The sequence below is a fragment of the Rhinopithecus roxellana genome, chromosome 12 (genome assembly GCF_007565055.1).
Source record: "Rhinopithecus roxellana isolate Shanxi Qingling chromosome 12, ASM756505v1, whole genome shotgun sequence".
Taxonomy (NCBI): domain Eukaryota; kingdom Metazoa; phylum Chordata; class Mammalia; order Primates; family Cercopithecidae; genus Rhinopithecus; species Rhinopithecus roxellana.
This window is the reverse complement of record NC_044560.1, coordinates 113253488-113272435: the sequence shown is the minus strand read 5'-3', so window position 1 is coordinate 113272435 and position 18948 is coordinate 113253488. Positions and strand designations below refer to the sequence as shown.

At 44.0% G+C, this 18948-nt stretch overlaps 1 pseudogene across 1 annotated transcript; it reads right to left on the bottom strand.

Moving 5' to 3' along the window:
• Positions 1–2652: 2652 nt before the first annotated feature.
• LOC104659554 lies at positions 2653–3422 on the bottom strand (annotated as a pseudogene). The gene has a single exon (XR_747606.2). The product of XR_747606.2 is annotated as a flavin reductase (NADPH) pseudogene (transcript).
• Positions 3423–18948: the final 15526 nt, after the last annotated feature.

Genomic DNA, 18948 nt, shown 5'->3' with positions numbered 1-18948 from the left:
AATCATCTGAACCCAGGAGGCGGAGGTTGCAGTGAGCCAAGGTCATGCCACTGCACTCCAGCCTGAGTGACAGAGTGAGACACTGTCAGGAAAGAGAGAGAAGAAAGAAAAGAAAAGAAAAGAAAAGAAAAGGAGAAGAAGAAGAAAGGAAGAAAGAGGAAGGGAGGAAGGGAGGAAGGAAGGAAGGAAGGAAGGAAGGAAGGAAGGAAGGAAGGAAGGAAGGAAGGAAGGGGAAGAAAGGGAAGGAAAGAAGGAAGGAAGAGAGAGAGGGGAAGGAAGGAACAGGAACAGTAAATAAAGTAGAAATCAGGAGACATTCATGGGACTGGGGTCAATCAGACATCAACATGGTGGATTAGCATCCAAGATGGAGCAATACTTGTCTCCACAGGAAGAGATGGGAATCACTGGGGATTAGACTGTGGTAGACAAGACTGTAAAATCATCCTTGATAATCCCCAAATTCTAGTATTAATACACGTTTAGAATTCTGTTCCCTTGAGTATGGGCAGGATCTGTAACTTGCCTTAACCAATAGAATAGGACAAAGGTGATGTGACATCATTCCCAGTACCATGTTACATTATACCATGGTACCATGTTACATTAAATAAGATTCCATCTTGCTAGCAGACTCACCCTTGGAACTCTCTCCCTTGCTAGCCATGAGGAAACAGATGACTATGTTAGAGAATCGTTAAGTTTCAAGAAATTGCAGGTGACTTCTATTAGCTGAGGATGCCTCACAGTGTCCAGATGTTTAGTCAAACATTGTTCTGGTTACTTCTATAAAGATGTTTTTGTGTGAGATTAACGTTGAAATCGATGGACTTTGAGCAAAGCAGATTGCCCTCCAAAATGTGAGTGGGCCTCATCCAATCAGTTGAAGGCCTAAATAGAACAAAAATACTGACCTCCCCCAAGCAAGAAGGAATTCTGCAGCAGATGCCTTGACTTGAATTGAAATGTTAGCTCCCTCTAGGGCAGGGGGGTCCAATCTTTTGGCTTCCCTGGGACACACTGGAAGAAGAATAATTGTCTTGGGCCACATATAAAATACATGAATGCTAAGGACAACTGACAACCTAAAAATAAAAATCACAAAAAAACCCTCAAAATGTTTTAAGAAAGTTTATGAATTTGTGTTGAGCCTCACTCAAAGCCATCCTGGGTCACATGCCCCATGGGCTGTGGATTGGACAAGCTTGCTCTAGAGGGTCACTGTCCTGATGACCTTTGGATCTGAACTACAGCACTAATTCTTCTCTGGGTCTCTGTGCTGCTGGCCCACCCCACAATTTTTGGACTTGTCAACCTCTATAATCATGTGAGCTAATTCCTTAAAATAAATTTCTCTGTCTCTCTCTTTCTATACATATATATATATATATACACACACACACACACACACACACACACACACACACACGCATCCTATTGATTCTGTTTCTCTGGAGGACCCTGAGTAATAGAGTAAGGGAACAACAAATTGAATGACTGTGAATTTCCCATCAGGTACCACAGAGGCCAGAAGCCAGTGGAAAAACATTTCTAAATTGCTGAAAGAGGCTAGGAATAGTGGCTGAAGCCTGTAATCCCAGCACCTTGGGAGGCCAAGGTGGACGGATCACTTGAGGCCAGTAGTTTGAGACTGGCCTGGGCAACATGGCAAAACTCCATCTCTACTAAAAACACACAAATTAGCCAGGTATGGTGGTGCATGCCTGTGATCCCAGCTACTCAGGAGGCTGAGGCATGAGAATTGCTTGAACTCTGGAGGCGGAGGTTGCAGTGAGCTGAGATCATGCCATTGCACTCCAGCCTGGGCAACACAGTGAGACTCTGCCTCAAAAAAAAAAAAAAAAGTGCTGAAAGAAAAGAACTGTTAACATGTTAACATAGAATTTCATATCCAAAGAAAATGCCCTTCACAAATGAAGGTACAATAAGAACATTCTCAGATGAAGGAAAATGCAGAGAATTTGTCACCAGCAAACCTGCTCCAAAGAAATGCTGAAATAAATTCTGGCAGAAGGGAAATCGAACCAGTAGGTAACATGGAGCTTGAGGAATAAGGAAGAGCAACATAAATGGAAAATATCTAGATAAATATAGTAGGTTATTTTTCTCCCTTTAAGTTTCAAAAAACTATGTGTGGTGGCTGGAAGCAAAAATTATAACATCATCTGGTGGGGTTTTAAAATTGTATGTACACACAACGTACATGGCAACTACAATATAAATGAGGGCAAGGGGTCCTATCTGGGAATAAGGTTTCTCTGTCCTCCATATCGAATTGGTAGAAGGTGATGTCAGTGAAAACAGCAGAGTGAGAATATCCAAAGAGCCTCTCCTCCATAGAAGCAGTGAGAACATGGGTGAAATTTTTTAGAATCTGCTTTTTCAGGACTGTGGAGACTTACAGAACATTTATTTTTAAAAAATGACTGAATCTCAGAGAGAACAGTGAGTTTTGTGGTGATTTAATTTGCCCTGTTCTCATCTCCCTGCCCTCACTCCATGATAACCTTGAAAACCGGCAGATTGTTATCATGGTGAAAACCAGCACACTGGCAGTCACTGGAGGGGGCAAATGGAATTGGAGCGCCTTTAAAGTCTCCTTCTCAGAGAATTTTCTTTTTTTTTTTTTTTCTCTAGAACAATTTGAAGCTCTTGGCTCAACATTTATTGCCCCCTTCCTCTGTTCCTCATGTCCCAGAATGCCACCCTCCCAGATGGGGACAGAGTGCTACTGGTACTGGTGGGAGGGGTAGGTGCTGTGGCCGTCGTACTCACCAGTGGTGAGGCAGTGCAGCATGAAGTGGCCCAAGTCATGTTTAGAGATGACCCTCGCGGGCCCTCGTCCATCCAGGGTTACTGTGTACGCCCCAGTTAGCGGCTGGTCTCCTATGTGTGGTGGCATCACAGCCACGTACTTCAGGCCCGATTCCTGCAGCACCTTGTGCGTCCGGATGTGGTCATCGGTCACGGCCTGCAGTCGTGGGGGCACCTTGGTGGGGTCCCAGAGCAGGAAAGCTGAGGTGCAGGCCACGACCTTGTCCACACCATGAGCCTTCATGGCTGCCACAATGTTCCGGGCGCCCTCGGACATCACTGTAGTGGGACTGAGGTCATTGCGGGTGCCCAGCAGCACGATGACAGCATCCTGCCCAGCCACGGTCTTGTCCACATCGGCTGCCTGCAGAACATCCCCCACTACCACGTGGGCCGGCTGGGGCCCCTCTGATGGCAGCCTGGAGGAGTCCCGCACCAGCACCGTCACTTCGTAACCTGCTTGCACCGTCTGCGCCAGGGTGGTGAGCCCGGTCTGGCCAGTGGCGCCGAAGATCGCGATCTTCTTGACGGCCATCCTGCGGGGTCGTGGGGGTGCAAGGCCTCAGAATCTCGGCAAGCGCGGGAACCTACTGCGAGATTTTTCATTATTTGATCTATCTCGTGGCTCCTTAAAAGACCCCAGTCTTAGGCTATCTTTATTTGACTTGACTGGGATCCCAGGACAAATAGTTCTCCATGCTATGCTGCCAGGCTGGTCTCAAACTCCCAGGTTCAAGTGATCCTCCTGCCTCAGCCTCCCAAAGTGCTGGAATTACAGGCATGAGCCACCATGCCTGGCCAGAATTTGCACCTTGAACTGGTTTAGATAGTGATCAAATGCCTTTGCTATCTATCGAGATGATCACACGGTTTTGCTCCTTTAGTGTGTCTATATGATGAAGTACACTCATTGGTTTTCAAATGGTAAACTAACTTCATGTTCCTGGTATGAATTATACTTGGTCAGATGCATTGGACTAAAGGCTCTTTCTTCCCTTGTGCTTCTTGTACTCCATTAAGCCTCATTTCTTCTATTTCTGATTCACTTTTTCCACCCACATAATTGAGACACATCAAAATTTAGTGAGTTATGCAAAGTACAGTGAACATGATAAAGTCTTTTGAGAATTCAACTCATGCTTTACAAAAAGAAATAATTTAGGCAAATAATACAAGGATTATATGTTATCACACTTTACAAGATACTGACAATTTCTTAAAGATATTTGAGAACAACACCCTTCACTGCCACAGCCAAATAAATGGCACTTGACAAGTAAAGTGAGATATTTGAAACAGACTGTGACTACAGCATCCCACAAAATAACAAAGCTATGACCAACATTCACTCTAAAGCTACTTCTGGACAAGATGAGCTGGCTCACACCTGTAATCTTAGCAATTTGGAAGGCCAAGGTAGGTGAATCACTTGAGGGTCAGGAGTGCAAGACCATCCTGGCCAACATGGTGAAACCCTGTCTCTACTAAAAACACAAAAATTAGCCAGGCCTGATAGTGTGCGCCTGTAATCTCAGCTACCTGGGAAGCTGAGACAGGAGAATAGCTTGAACCCAGCAGACAGAGGTTGCAGTGAGCCGAGATTGTGCCACTGCACTCCAGCCTGGGTGACAGAGTGAGACTCTGTCGGAAGGAAGGAAGGAAGGAAGGAAGGAAGGAAGGAAGGAAGGAAGGAAGGAAGGAAGCAAAGGAGGAAGGGAAGGAGGGAGGGAAGGGAAAGAGAGAGAGAGGAAAGCAAGAAAGCAAGAAAGAGGAAAGAAAGAAAGAAGGAAGGAAAGAAGAAAAGAAGGAAAAGAAAGAGAGAGGAAGGAAGGAGAAGGAAGGAAGGAAGGAAGGAAGGAAGGAAGGAAGGAAGGAAGGAAGGAAGGAAGGAGGGAAGGAGGGAAGGAGGGAAGGAGGGAAGGAGGGAGGGAGGGAGGGAGGGAGGGAGGGAAGGAGGGAGCTACTTCTGAACTCAAGCCCAGAACACAATCTGTGTACCAGGTGATTCTAGATCATGATGCTACTAAAAGTATCACTGTTAATTAATAAAACAAAACTAAAATAAAATAAAGTTATAAATATGTAAGGGGGAAAAGGGCAAAAACATGAAGAAAGAAGCAGGGTGCTTGTTTTAAACGTGAGTATGCAGCACCGAATTGGGCTTTTTCATAGTAAAATGCTGCTACATGATCACCCCGAGACAAAACATACATGAAAATTAATGTGCCTTTTTATCAGATTCTGAAAGTTCTATTTGCTTACCATTTTCCTCATAAGAAAGCTGACAGCTCACTGCTCACCGATGTGACTTTCTGCTCTGCACACACCTGAGGCACGAATGAGAGCCAAGAATCTATTCCTTTCGAATAAGAGGAGTCTCATTCCTGTGGAGCATGGGTCTTGAAAGGGCTCTTTGAAGCCCTAACCAAAAAGTACACAAAGATGGAAAGAGTCTAGGCTGGGGAATAGGCAAAAACAAGAGACAAGGGAAATGAAAGTGATGATGGCACAGTTTTGTAATCTCCCCCAATCCCCTCATAAAACAGGGAGATCAATTAGGATAGCAAAAGACAAAACCCACAGAGAATGCCATCAACCAAAGTAGGTCACGCACTGTTCAAAAGGAGACATATATGCAGTCAACAAGCATATGAAAAGAAGCTCAACATCACTGATCACTAGAGAAAAGCAAATCAAAACCACAATGAGATACCATCTCACACCAGTCAGAATGGCTGTTACCAAAAAGTCAAAAAATAACAGGTGCTGGTGAGGTTGTAGAGAAAAGGGAGCCCTTATACGCTGTTGGTGGGAGTGTAAATTAGTTCAACCATTGTGGAAAGCAGTGGGACAATTCCTCAAAGACCTAAAAACAGAACTACCTTTCAACCCAGCAATCCCAATGTTGGGTATATACCCAAATGGATATAAATCATTCTACCTTAAAGGCACATGCACTTGAATGCTCACTGAAGCACTAGTTACAACAGCAAAGACATGGAATCAATGTAGGTGACCATCAATGACAGACTAGATAAATAAAATGTGGTACATATACATCATGGAATACTATGCAGCCATCAAAAAGAACGAGGGCCAGGTGTAGTGGCTCATGCCTGTAATGCCAGCATTTTGGGAGTCCAAGATGGGCAGGTTGCTTCAGGTCAGGAGTTTGAGACTAATCTGTCCAACATGGCAAAACCCCATCTTTACTGAAAATGCAAAAATTAGCTGAGAGTGGTGGCACATGCCTGTAGTCCCAGCTGCTTGGGAGGCTGAGGCAGGAGAACGGCTTGAAACCGGGAGGCGGAGGTTGCAGTGAGCCAAGATCACACCACTGCACTCCAGCCTGGGTGAGAGAGTGAGATCCTGTCTCAAACAACAACAACAACAAAAACAAGATCATGTCCTTTGTGGGAAAATGGCTGGAGCTGGAGGTCATTAACCTTGGCAAACTAACGCAGGAACAGAAAACCAAATAATGCATGTTCTCACTAATAAGTGGAATGAGAACACACGGACAGAGAGAGGGAAACAATACACACTGGAGGGCCTACTTGAGGGTAGAGGGTGGAAGGAGGGAGAGGATCAGAAAAAATAACTATTGGGTGCTAGTATCTGGGTCACAAAATAATCTGTACAACAATCCCTCATGACACAAGTTTACCTATATAACACACCTGCACATGTACCCCTGAACCTAAAAGTTTAAAAATACATATACATATAAAAATATAATCACACACACACACACACACACACACACACACACACATACCACAGACAGCAGTCACACCCACAGGGAATGACACCAGGCCAGGGGCAGAGGGAAATGAGGGTCTTAAGTGCTGGGGAGCTAAGACTGCCAACAGGTGGTCAGACCCACAGGAGGGGCTCCCATCCAGATGCAGATCTAGGCACAGCGGGCAAAACTGGGCAGGGCTTCACTGCAAAAAGGCAGTTGACCGTCAAGACACTCAGGAAGCAGGTGCAGTGGCCCACACCTGTAATCCCAGCACTTGGGGAAGCCAAGGTAGGAAGATTGCTTGAGGCCAGGTGTTCGAGACCAGCCTGGGCAACATAGTGAGATGCCCATCTGCAAAAAATTTTCAAAAAATTAGCTTATGCTGGCCTGTAGTCCCAGCTACTCAGGAGACTGAGGCAGGAGGATCACTTGAGCCCAGGAGTTAGAGGTTTCAGTGAGCTGTGATGGCACCGCTGTACTCCAACCTGGGCAACAGAGTGAGATCTTGTCTCAAAAAAAAAAACAAAAAAACAAAAAACAGAAAGACTCTCAGAAACACCCAGTGGGCTCCCTCCCCTTCTGGAATTGGAAAGCCTACACTGAGGAGAAATTGCTGGGAGGAGACCCCAACTTGATCAGGGCCAGGCACCTGGGCATAAAGGAAAAAATTTAGATGCTAGTTGGAGAGGGAACCAGAGAAAGCAAATAGCAGAAAGCACTGAAGAGATGACTGCACATATTTTCTAAGACTTTGTGATAAAATAAGAAAAGAGAAAGACACTCTGGCCCATCCTCAATACAGAAATTTCCTTCTCAAAATACAGCTTCAACCACAGAAAAAGATTATGGTCAATCCTCACTCAAAAATAGAAAAAAGAAAGAAAAATGATCCAAATAACATATATTTAGAAGATAATATTCACCAGAAAAAAATGCAACTACAGGGTCTATGAAAACATTAAACTAATATTTCAAAATGAATTACAGAAAATTAAGAAAATAGGAGAAGCTATGAAAGGAAGGCAAAAGCACAAACTAGAAAACTCAGAAATGAGACGGCCAGACAACAGGCAGATGTGAGAACAGTTTACAGAGCTCAGAAATAATTGGCAGAAACAAGAAAAAATGGAAGAAAATAAAACAGAAATGAGGAAAAGGATAGAAAGCATCAAGATAAAAATGATAAAAGTAAGCAGGCCAGGCATAGTGGCTCCCACCCATAATCCCAGCACTTTGGGAGGCTGAGGCAGGAGGATCACTTGAGCCCGGGAGTTCCAGAACAGCCTGAGACACGTAGCAATACCCCATCTCTACAAAACTTAAACAAAACTAGCCAGGTGTGGTGGCTCATGCCTGTAGTCTCAGCTACGCGGGAGGCTGAGGCAGGAAAATCACTTGAGCGAGGGAATTCAAGGCTGTAGTGAGCTGTGTTCACACCACTGCATTCCAGCCTGGTCCCAGAGAAAGATCCTGTCTCAAGAGAAAAAAAAAAAAGGTAAACAAAAGAGAGTCAATATATGTATAGAAAAAAATTAGAGCCTTCGTCCTTGACAATCAATGTCCTGGCACATTGGTTTGTTGTTTCCAACTTTTTATTCCCAACAGCCATTCTGAATGGTTTTTTGTTTTTTGTTTGTTTGTTTGTTTTTTGGAGACAGAGTCTCGCTCTGTCACCCAGGCTAGAGTGCAATGGCGTGATCTCAGCTCACTGCAACCTCCGCCTCCTGGGTTCAAGTGATTCTCCTGCCTCAGTCCCCCAAGTACCTGGGATTACAGGTGTGTGCCACCATGCCTGGCTAATTTTTATATTTTTGGTAGAGATAGGGTTTTGCCATGTTGGCCAGGCTGCTCTCGAACTCCTGACCTCAGGTGATCCACCCACCTCGGCCTCCCAAAGGGCTGGGATTAGGCGTGAGCCACTGCACCCGGCCCTGAATGGGTTTTGAATGATCTTACACAGAATACATGATTTGGACCCTAGTGCAGCAGAGTCTTACAATGAAACAGAGTATTGGGTTACTGAAGGAAAGAAGGCAGAAGATGGAATTTGAGGTAATCAGCTTGAGAGAAAGACATAACTGCAGCTAACCTGAGTACAGCTGAAATCATCCCTTTCCTATGGAGTGCCCTAGTCCATGTCTTAACTGCAAATCGTAGGAGATGATCATTTCAGGAAGGCAAAGGTTTGTCATCTTTTTTTTTTTGTTTTTTTGTTTTTGTTTTTGTTTGTTTGTTTTTCATTTTTGAGACAGAGTCACGCTCTGTCACCCAGGCTGGAGTGCAGTGGCCCGATCTCGGCTCACTGCAAGCTCCGCCTCCCGGGTTCACGCCATTCTCCTGCCTCAGCCTCCGGAGTAACTGGGACTACAGGCGCCTGCCACCACACCCGGTTAATTTTTTGTATTTTTAGTAGACATAGGGTTTCACCGTGTTAGCCAGGATGGTCTCGATCTCCTGACCTCGTGATCCGACCGCCTCGGGCTCCCAAAATGCTGGGATGGCGCCCGGCATGTCATCTTTGTTTTTAATCCCAAGATGGTGCCTACCATCAGTGATGACCTGCTGCGATATCCTCATTCCAGTAATCAGTCCCTTAGCAGTGCGATTGTGATGACCGAAAGGAAGCCTCTGCCATTGTTTCTACCACGAGCTTTATCAAAACCAAGACATGGACCAGGGGCGGTGGCTCACGCCTGTAATCCCAGCTACTCAGGAGGCTGAGGCACAAGAATCGCCTGAATCCAGGGGGCGGAGCTTGCAGTGAGTCGAGATCGTGCCACGGCACTCCAGCCTGGGTGACAGAGTCAGACTCGTCTCAAAAGAAAAACAAGACATGATCTTCATAATCTACAGAGACTCCTCACTTGCGTATGTTGCAGGGAACACTCCTTGCAGATCAGAAACACTAGACTGAGATAGCTCATTTTTGGAAACTGCCCTTAAGAATGTCATCGAGGCCGGGAGCGTTGGCTCACACCTGTATCCCAGCACTTTGGGAGGCCGAGGCAGGTGGATCACCTGAGGTCAGGAGTTTGAGACCAGCCTGGCCAACATGTGAAACCCCATCTCTACTAAAAATACAAAATTTAGCAGGGCGTAGTGGCGCATGCCTGTAGTCCCAGCTACTCAGGAGGCTGAAGCAGAATTGCTTGGACCCGGGAGGCAGAGGTTGCAGTGAGCCAAGATTGCGCGGTTGCACTCCAGCCTGGGTAACAGAGTGAGAGTCTGCCTCAAAAAAAAAAAAAAAAAAAAGTCATCGAAGTGAATTTTAACTAGGCACAATGATTGTTTTCATGGTTACCCTTGGACTAAATTTTAGGAGCTGGAATGAGTGAGATATGATTGAACTGAGAGGCCAGGATGGCGGCTTTAAAAGGGCTTCATCTCAGTTCTTTGCAAGTAGGAAGTGCATATATTTATAATTTTCACTTATCAGAGTAAACTTAAAACTGATTCATTAAAAGATGATCTTTTTCAAGAATTCAAAGGACATAGAATTTTGAACAGAAACAGAAAGGAACAGAAAAATTATTTTTGTTTTTTTTGAGACAAGATTTTGCTCTGTTGCCCAGACTGGAGTGTAGTGCAATCACAGCTCACTGTAGCCTCAAACTCCTGGGCTCAATCGATCATCTCATCTCAGCCTCCCAGGTAGCTGGGACCATAGGCACATGCCATCATGCCCAGCTAATTTTTTGTGTTTTTCATAGAAATAGGATTTCACCATGTTACCCAGTCTGATCTCGAATTCTTGGGCTCAAGTAATCTGTCCACCCTAGTCTCCCAAATTGCTGGGATTACAGGCGTAAGCCACCACTCCTGGCCTGAAAAATATTTTTTTTATTTATTTTTTATTATACTTTAAGTTCTAGGGTGTATGTGCACAACATGCAGGTTTGTTACATATGTATACATGTGCCATGTTGGTGTGCTGCACCCATTAACTCATCGTATACATTAGGCATATCTCCTAATGCTATCCCTCCCCCCTCCCCCAAACCCACAACAGGCCCTGGTGTGTAATGTTCCCCTTCCTATGTCCAGGTGTTCTCATTGTTCAGTTCCCACCTGTGAGTGAGAACATGTGGTGTTTGGTTTTCTGTTCTTGTGATAGTTTGCTGAGAATGATGGTTTCCAGCTGCATCCATGTCCCTACAAAGGACATGAACTCATCCTTTTTTATGGCTGCATAGTATTCCATGGTGTATATGTGCCACATTTTCTTAATCCAGTCTGTCATTGATGGACATTTGGGTTGATTCCATGTCTTTGCTATTGTGAATAGTGCTGCAATAAACATATGTGTGCATGTGTCTTTATAGCAGCATGATTTATAATCCTTTGGGTATATAGGATTATATATAATATATATATATTTTATATATAATATATATTTTATGTATATATATATATATGGGATGGCTGGGTCAAATGGTATTTCTAGTTCTAGATCCTTGAGGAATCACCACACTGTCTTCCACAATGGTTGAACTAGTTTACAGTCCCACCAACAGTGTAAAAGTGTTCCTATTTCTCCACATCCTCTCCAACACCTGTTTTTTCCTGACTTTTTAATGATTGTCATTCTAACTGATGTGAGATGGTATCTCATTATGGTTTTGATTTGCATTTCTCTGATGGTGAGTGATGATGAGCACTTTCTCATGTGTCTGTTGGCTGCATGAATGTCTTCTTTTGAGAAGTGTCTGTTCATATCCTTTGCCCACTTTTTGATGGGATTGTTTGTTTTTTTCTTGTAAATTTGTCTGAGTTCTTTGGTAGGTTCTGGATATTAGCCCTTTGTCAGATGAGTAGATTGCAAAAATTTTCTCCCATTCTGTAGGTTGCCTGTTCACTCTGATGGTAGTTTCTTTTGCTGTGCAGAAGTTCTTTCATTTAATTAGATCCCATTTGTCAATTTTGGCTTTTGTTGCTATTGCTTTTGGTGTTTTACACACGAAGTCCTTGCACATGCCTATGTCCTGAATGGTATTCCCTAGGTTTTCTTCTAGGGTTTTTATGGTTTTAGGTCTAACATTTAAGTCTCTAATCCATCGTGAATTAATTTTTGTATAAGGAGTAAGGAAGGGATCCAGTTTCAACTTTTCTACTTACGGCTAGCCAGTTTTTCCAGCACCATTTATTAAATAGGGAATCCTTTCCCCATTTCTTGTTTCTGTCCAGTTTGTCAAAGATCAGATGGTTGTAGGTGTGTGGTATTATTTCTGAGGGCTCTGTTCTGTTCCATTGGTCTATATCTCTGTTTTGGTACCAGTACCATGCTGTTTTGGTTACTGTAGCTTTGTAGTATAGTTTGAAGTCAGGTAGCGTGATGCTTCCAGCTTTGTTCTTTTGACTTAGGATTATCTTGGCAATGTGGGCTCTTTTTTGGTTCCATATGAACTTTAAAGTAGTTTTTTCCAATTCTGTGAAGAAAGTCATTGGTAGCTTAATGGGGATGGCATTGAATCTGTAAATTACCTTGGGCAGTATGGCCATTTTCACGATATTGATTCTTTCTACCCATGAGCATGGAATGTTCTTCCATTTGTTTGTGTCCTCTTTTATTTCATTGAGCAGTGGTTTGTAGTTCTTCTTGAAGAGGTCCTTCACATCCCTTACAAGTTGGATTCCTAGGTATTTTATCCTATTTGAAGCAATTGTGAGTGGGGGTTCACTCATGATTTGGCACTCTGTTTTCCTGTTATTGGTGTATAAGAATGCTTGTGATTTTTGCACATTGATTTTGTATCCTGAGACTTTGCTGAAGTTGCTTATCAGCTTAAGGAGATTTTGGGCTGGGATGATGGGATTTTCTAAATATACAATCATGTCATCTGCAAACAGGAACAATTTGACATCTTCTTTTCCTAACTGAATACCCTTTATTTCTTTCTCATGCCTGATTGCCCTGGCCAGCACTTCCAACACTATGTTGAATAGGAGTGGTGAGAGAGGGCATCCCTGTCTTGTGCTAGTTTTCAAAGGGAATGCTTCCAGTTTTTGCCCATTCAGTATGATTATTGGCTGTGGGTTTGTCATAATTAGCTCTTATTATTTTGAGATATGTTCCATCAATACCAAATTTATTGAGAGCTTTTAGTATGAAGGGCTGTTGAATTTTGTCAAAGGCCTTTTCTGCATCTATTGAGATATTCATGTGGTTTTTGTCTTTGGTTCTGTTTATATGATGGATTATGCTTATTGATTTGCGTATGTTGAACCAGCCTTGCATCCCAGGGATGAAGCCCACTTGATCATGGTGTAAAAGCTTTTTGATATGCTGCTGGATTCGGTTTGCCAGTATTTTATTGAGGATTTTTGCATCGATGTTCATCAGGGATATTGGTCTAAAATTCTCTTTTTTTGTTGTGTCTCTGCCAGGCTTTGGTATCAGGATGATGTTGGTCTCATAAAATGAGTTAGGGAGGAGTCCCTCTTTTTCAATTGATTGGAAGAGTTTCAGAAGGAATGGTACCAGCTCCTACTTGTACCTCTGGTAGAATTCAGCTGTGAATCCATCTGGTCCTGGACTTTTTTTGATTGGTAGGCTATTAATTATTGCCTCAATTTCAGAGCCTGTTATTGGTCTATTCAGGGATTCAACTTCTTCCTGGTTTAGTCTTGGGAGAATGTATGTGTCCAGGAATTTATCCATTTCTTCTAGGTTTTCTAGTTTACTTGTGTAGAGGTGTTTATAGTATTCTTTGATGGTAGTTTATATTTCTGTGGGGTCGGTGGTGATATCCCCTTTATCATTTGTTATTGCATCTATTTGATTCTTCTCTCTTTTCTTCTTTATTAGTCTTGCTAGCAGACTATCAATTTTGTTGATCTTTTCCCAAAAAAAGCTCCTGGATTCATTATTTTTTGAAGAGTTTTTGTGTCTCTATCTCCTTCAGTTCTGCTCTGATCTTAGTTATTTCTTGCCTTCTGCTAGCTTTTGAATGTGTTTGCTCTTGCTTCTCTAGTTCTTTTAATTGTGATGTTAGGGTGTCAATTGTACATCTTTCCTGCTTTCTCTTGTGGGCATTTAGTGCTATAAATTTCCCTCTACACACTGCTTTAAATGTGTCCCAGAAATTCTGGTATGTTGTATCTTTGTTCTCATTGGTTTCAAAGAACATCTTTATTTCTGCCTTCATTTTGTTATGTACCCGGTAGTCATTCAGGAACAGGTTGTTCAGTTTCCATGTAGTTGAGTGGTTTTGAGTGAGTTTCTTAATCTTGAGTTCTAGTTTGATTGCACTGTGGTCTGAGAGACAGTTTGTTATAATTTCTGTTCTTTTACATTTGCTGAGGAGTGCTTTACTTCCAACTATGTGGTCAGTCTTGGAATAAGTGTGGTGTGGTGCTGAGAAGAATGTATATTCTATTGATTTGGGGTGGAGAGTTCTGTAGATGTCTATTAGGTCTGCTTGGTGCAGAGCTGAGTTCAATTCCTGGATATCCTTGTTAACTTTCTGTCTCGTTGATCTGTCTAATGTTGATAGTGGGGTGTTAAAGTCTCCCATTATTATTGTGTGGGAGTCTAAGTCTCTTTGTAAGTCTCTGAAAACTTGCTTTATGAATGTGGATGCTCCTGTATTGGGTGCATATATATTTAGGATAGTTAACTCTTCTTGTTGAATTGATCCCTTTACCATTATATAATGGCCTTCTTTGTCTCTTTTGATCTTTGTTGGTTTAAAGTCTGTTTTATCAGAGACTAGGATTGCAACCCCTGCCTTTTTTTGTTTTCCATTTGATTGGTAGATCTTCCTCCATCCATTTATTTTGAGCCTATGTGTGTCTCTGCATGTGAGATGGGTCTCCTGAATACAACACATTGATGGATCTTGACTCTTTGTCCAACTTGCCAGTCTGTGTTTTTTAATTGGAGCATTTAGCCATTTACACTTAAGGTTAATATTGTTATGTGTTAATTTGATCCTGTTGTTATGATGACAGCTGGTTATTTTGCTCGTTAGTTGATGCAGTTTCTTCCCTACATCGATGGTGTTTACATTTTGGCATGTTTTTGCAGTGGCTGGTACCAGTTGTTCCTTTCCATATTTAGTGCTTCCTTCAGGAGCTCTTGTAGGGCAGGCCTGGTGGTGACAAAATCTCTCAGCATTTGCTTGTCTGTAAAGGATTTTATTTCTCCTTCACTTATGAAGCTTAGTTTGGCTGGATATGAAATTCTGGGTTGGAAATTCTTTTCTTTAAGAATGTTGAATATTGTCCCCCACTCTCTTCTGGCTTGTAGAGTTTCTGCTGAGAGATCCGCTGTTAGTCTGATGGGCTTCCCTTTGTGGGCAACCCTACCTTTCTCTCTGGCTGCCCTTAACATTTTGTCCTTCATTTCAACTTTGGTGAATCTGACAATTATGTGTCTTGGAGTTGCTCTTCTCAAGGAGTATCTTTGTGGCATTCTCTGTATTTCCTGAATTTGAATGTTGGCCTGCCCTACTAGGTTGGGGAAGTTCTCCTGGATAATATCCTGCAGAGTGTTTTCCAACTTGGTTCCGTTCTCCCCGTCACTTTCAGGTACACCAATCAGACGTAGATTTGGTCTTTTCACATAATCCCATATTTCTTGGAGGCTTTGTTTGTTTCTTTTTACTCTTTTTTCTCTAAACTTCTCTTCTCACTTCATTTCATTCATTTGCTCTTCAATCACTGATACCTTTTCTTCCAGTGGATCAAATCGGTTACTAAAGCTTGGGCATTCATCATATAGTTCTCGTGCCATGGTTTTCAACTCCCTCAGGTTATTTAAGGACTTCTCTACATTGGTTATTCTAGTTATCCATTTGTCTAATCTTTTTTCAAGGTTTTTAGCTTCACTGTGATGGGTTTACTTCCTCCTTTAGCTCAGAGTAGTCTGATCGTCTGAAGCCTTCTTCTCTCAATTCATCAAAGTCATTCTCTGTCCAGCTTTGTTCCATTGCTGGAGAGGAGCTGCATTTCTCTGGAGGGAGAGAGGCGCTCTGATTTTTAGAATTTTCAGCTTTTCTGCTCTGTTTTTTTCCATCTTTGTGGTTTTATCTACCTTTGGTTTTTGATGATGGTGATGTACAGATGGGGTTTTGGTGTGGATGTCCTTTCTGTTTGTTAGTTTTCCTTCTTACAGTCAGGACCTTCAGCTGCGTTTGCCTGGGTATCAGCAGCGGAGGCTGCAGAAGAGTGAATATTGCTGAACAGCAAATGTTGCTGCCTGATCGTTCCTCTGGAAGCTTCGTCTCAGAGGGGTACCCGGCCGTATGAGGTGTCAGTCTGCCCCTACTTGGGGGTGCCTCCCAGTTAGGCTACTCAGGGGTCAGGGACCCACTTGAGGAGGCAGTCTGTCCATTCTCAGATCTCAAACTCCGTGCTGGGAGAACTACTACTCTCTTCAAAACCATCAGACAGGGACATTTAAATCTGCAGAGGTTTCTGCTGCCTTTTGTTTGGCTACGCCCTGTCCCCAGAGGTGGAGTCTACAGAGGCAGTCAGGCCTCCTTGAGCTGCAGTGGGCTCCACCCAGTTTGAGCTTCCCAGCCTTTGTTTACCTACTCAAGCCTCAGCAATGGTGGGCACCCCTCCCCCAGCCTCGCTGCCACCTTGCAGTTAGATCTCAGACTGCTGTGCTAGCAATGAGGGAGGCTCCGTGGGTGTGGGACCCTCTGAGCCAGACACAGGATATAATCTCCTGGTGTGCCATTTGCTAAGACCCTTGGAAAAGCGCAGTATTAAGATGGGAGTGACCCGATTTTCCAGGTGCTGTGTGTTACAGTTTCCCTTGGCTAGGAAAGGGAATTCCCTTAGCCCTTGTGCTTCCTGGGTAAGGCAATGCCTCGCCCTGCTTCAGCTCTTGCTCAGTGGGCTGTACCCACTGTCCTGCATCCACTGTCTGACACACCCCAGTGAGATGAACCCGGTACCTCAGTTGGAAATGCAGAAATCACCCGTCTTCTGCATCGCTCACGCTGGGAGCTGAAGCCTGGAGCTGTTCCTATTTGGCCATCTTGGAACTGCTGAAAAATAACTTTTAAAAAAAATTGTAATTCAAAAGTCTCCCCTGAAATTAAAAATACGAGAAAAGACTTGAACCTTCATACTTACAGGGCACGCCACATACCTGGGAAAATCAGTTCAGCATGGCCAGCATTGAGACATATTTTAGAAAAACGATGGAACTTTAAAGAAAAAAAATCCTTTGGGCATTTGGGCAAAAGGACAAAGTAACTTTTTAAGGAGAAGAAAATCAGTTTGGCATCAAACTTTTCAACAGCAACCCTCAAAGGCAGAAGACACAGGAGTAACATATCTAAGATCCTCAAGGAAAGAAAATGTCCACTGAAGATCTTATCCTGAATAACTCTTGTATAAATTCATGGACTAACTCTATGAGCACACAAGATGCCAGATAAGCTCTTCCTTCTTCCTGTTTCCCCATGCCTTCCTGAGAGAGTTCAGTCCTAACTCAGCCATCAGGTATGGGAGAGCAAGGTAGTTCCCTGCACAGGAGGAGAGCAGGAACAGCAGTGAGGGCCAAAAATGGGGTGAGCTAACCCAAGTGGGGTGAGGAAGACGTTTGCAGAGGAGGGCATCCTAGCAGAACCTGAGCAGGAAAAGAAAGGCATCCACAAAAGGGGCAACCTGGCATGGGTGCGAGCAAAAAGGAGAGAAAAAGTGTCCACACCCAGGGCAGCCTGACCCAGGAAGTCAGAGCCTGAATAGAATTAGAAAGACAGTCTGGCTGGGATGTGAAAACCCATGCAAAGGAAGGAGGCATCAGTGTGTGTGGAGGGAGGGCAGCGAGGCATCTAAAGTAGGGAGTCAGAGGCCAACTAGGCTGAGAGTGTGCAGCAGACAACCTGCCTCAGGGAGTAGTCGCCCAATCGGGATGAGAAGGGCAGTAACAAAGGGGGCATCCTGGCATTGAGAGTGATATTCCACTGTCCCGACCTGCAGGACAGTCGAACAGACCCTGGAAGGGGGAGTGGGAATGGAGGAGACAAGAAAACACGAGAAATAGAGACGACAAATAGCCTGATCAAGTCTCGTTTAATGGTGGCAGTGCAATGCCTTATATAGGCTGGCAGAGGAAGAGGTTGGGCCAGGGCGGTGACAGGGGGCTGGGTTTACTCAAATTACAATTGCGCATGCGCCGTGGGTTTGTAATTTTCCCAGGCGTGGGATCACGCCTGCGCCATAGGCTGCATATCTTCCTGGGCGGGAAAAAATTTGCGCGCGCGTGGGAAAGGCTTGCATGCACAGGAACAGTTTAGGCGTGCGTGGGAAAGGTTAGCGTGCACCCGGGAAAGGTTTGTAATGAAGAACCCGGAAATGTGCCATCTTGTCTCCGCTTTGCGGAGATCAAGCAACAGAGGTCGGCTAATTCCGGGCCTCATGGCTCCGGACAGGTCCCCCTTTTTTTGTATATAATTATGGCTAGAAGATTGTCCCTTGGGAACTGCGCCTGTCTTAGGTTGGAGTAAGGCATCTCATCACTGGTACCCGTCATGAGATTAGGCAGTAGCTTATGACGGCCCTCCTGTCTTAGGTTAGTGAGAGATGATACTCTCTTACCCGTCATTGGCTGTCCAGTTCAGCGCATAGGGAAGGTGGTCATAATGGGTGTGAGTATGAACCACCGCGATCTTCTTGTTCTAGGCGATGATAATGGACCTGTATAGGTTTCGCTTGGATAGCCTCGACTTGTTGCTTAATGAATGTCATGAGCTTATTGAAGACCAAAGGTCCTACAGAGAATAAGAGCAGGGGGTCCTACAGAGAATAAGGCAAAGCAGGGGGCCCAGGAATGGCATAAGATAGGGAAGGAGTCCATGGAACCCAGTCCAAAATGGGTTATCGGTTATTTCTTTTCGTCGTTTTTCTAGGTCTTCTTGTAGATGCCTGATTTTATCCCTGACGATCCCGGATTTGTTGGCATAGAAACAGCACTTCTCCTGTAAAGCCAAGCAGATGCCTCCCTGTTCTGCAGTTAGTAAATCTAGGCCTCTTCTATTTTGGAGCACTACTTCTGCCAGAGAATCTACCTGGTCTTGTAAATCTTGCATAGTACTTGAGATGGCCTGCATATCTGAGATCAGTTGGCGAGACAATTTGGTGTATTGAGTGACAGAAACCCCTAGGCCTGTAGCCCCAGTTGCTACGGCAGTAGTTATGCCTAATCCTGCAAGTAAGGGGATAAATTGTATTGCCCTTTTGTTTCTTCCCAAAAAGTGATCTATAGCTGGGATAGGCACAGGTTCATCTCCAGGGATAATGTCTATGTCTGGCAAAAGTGTGGTTAAGACACAGCGTCCTGTCCAGTTAGTAGGTAAATAGGTATAAGCCCTATTATTGCCACATATAAAAACCGAGCTGTTTGGGGCACA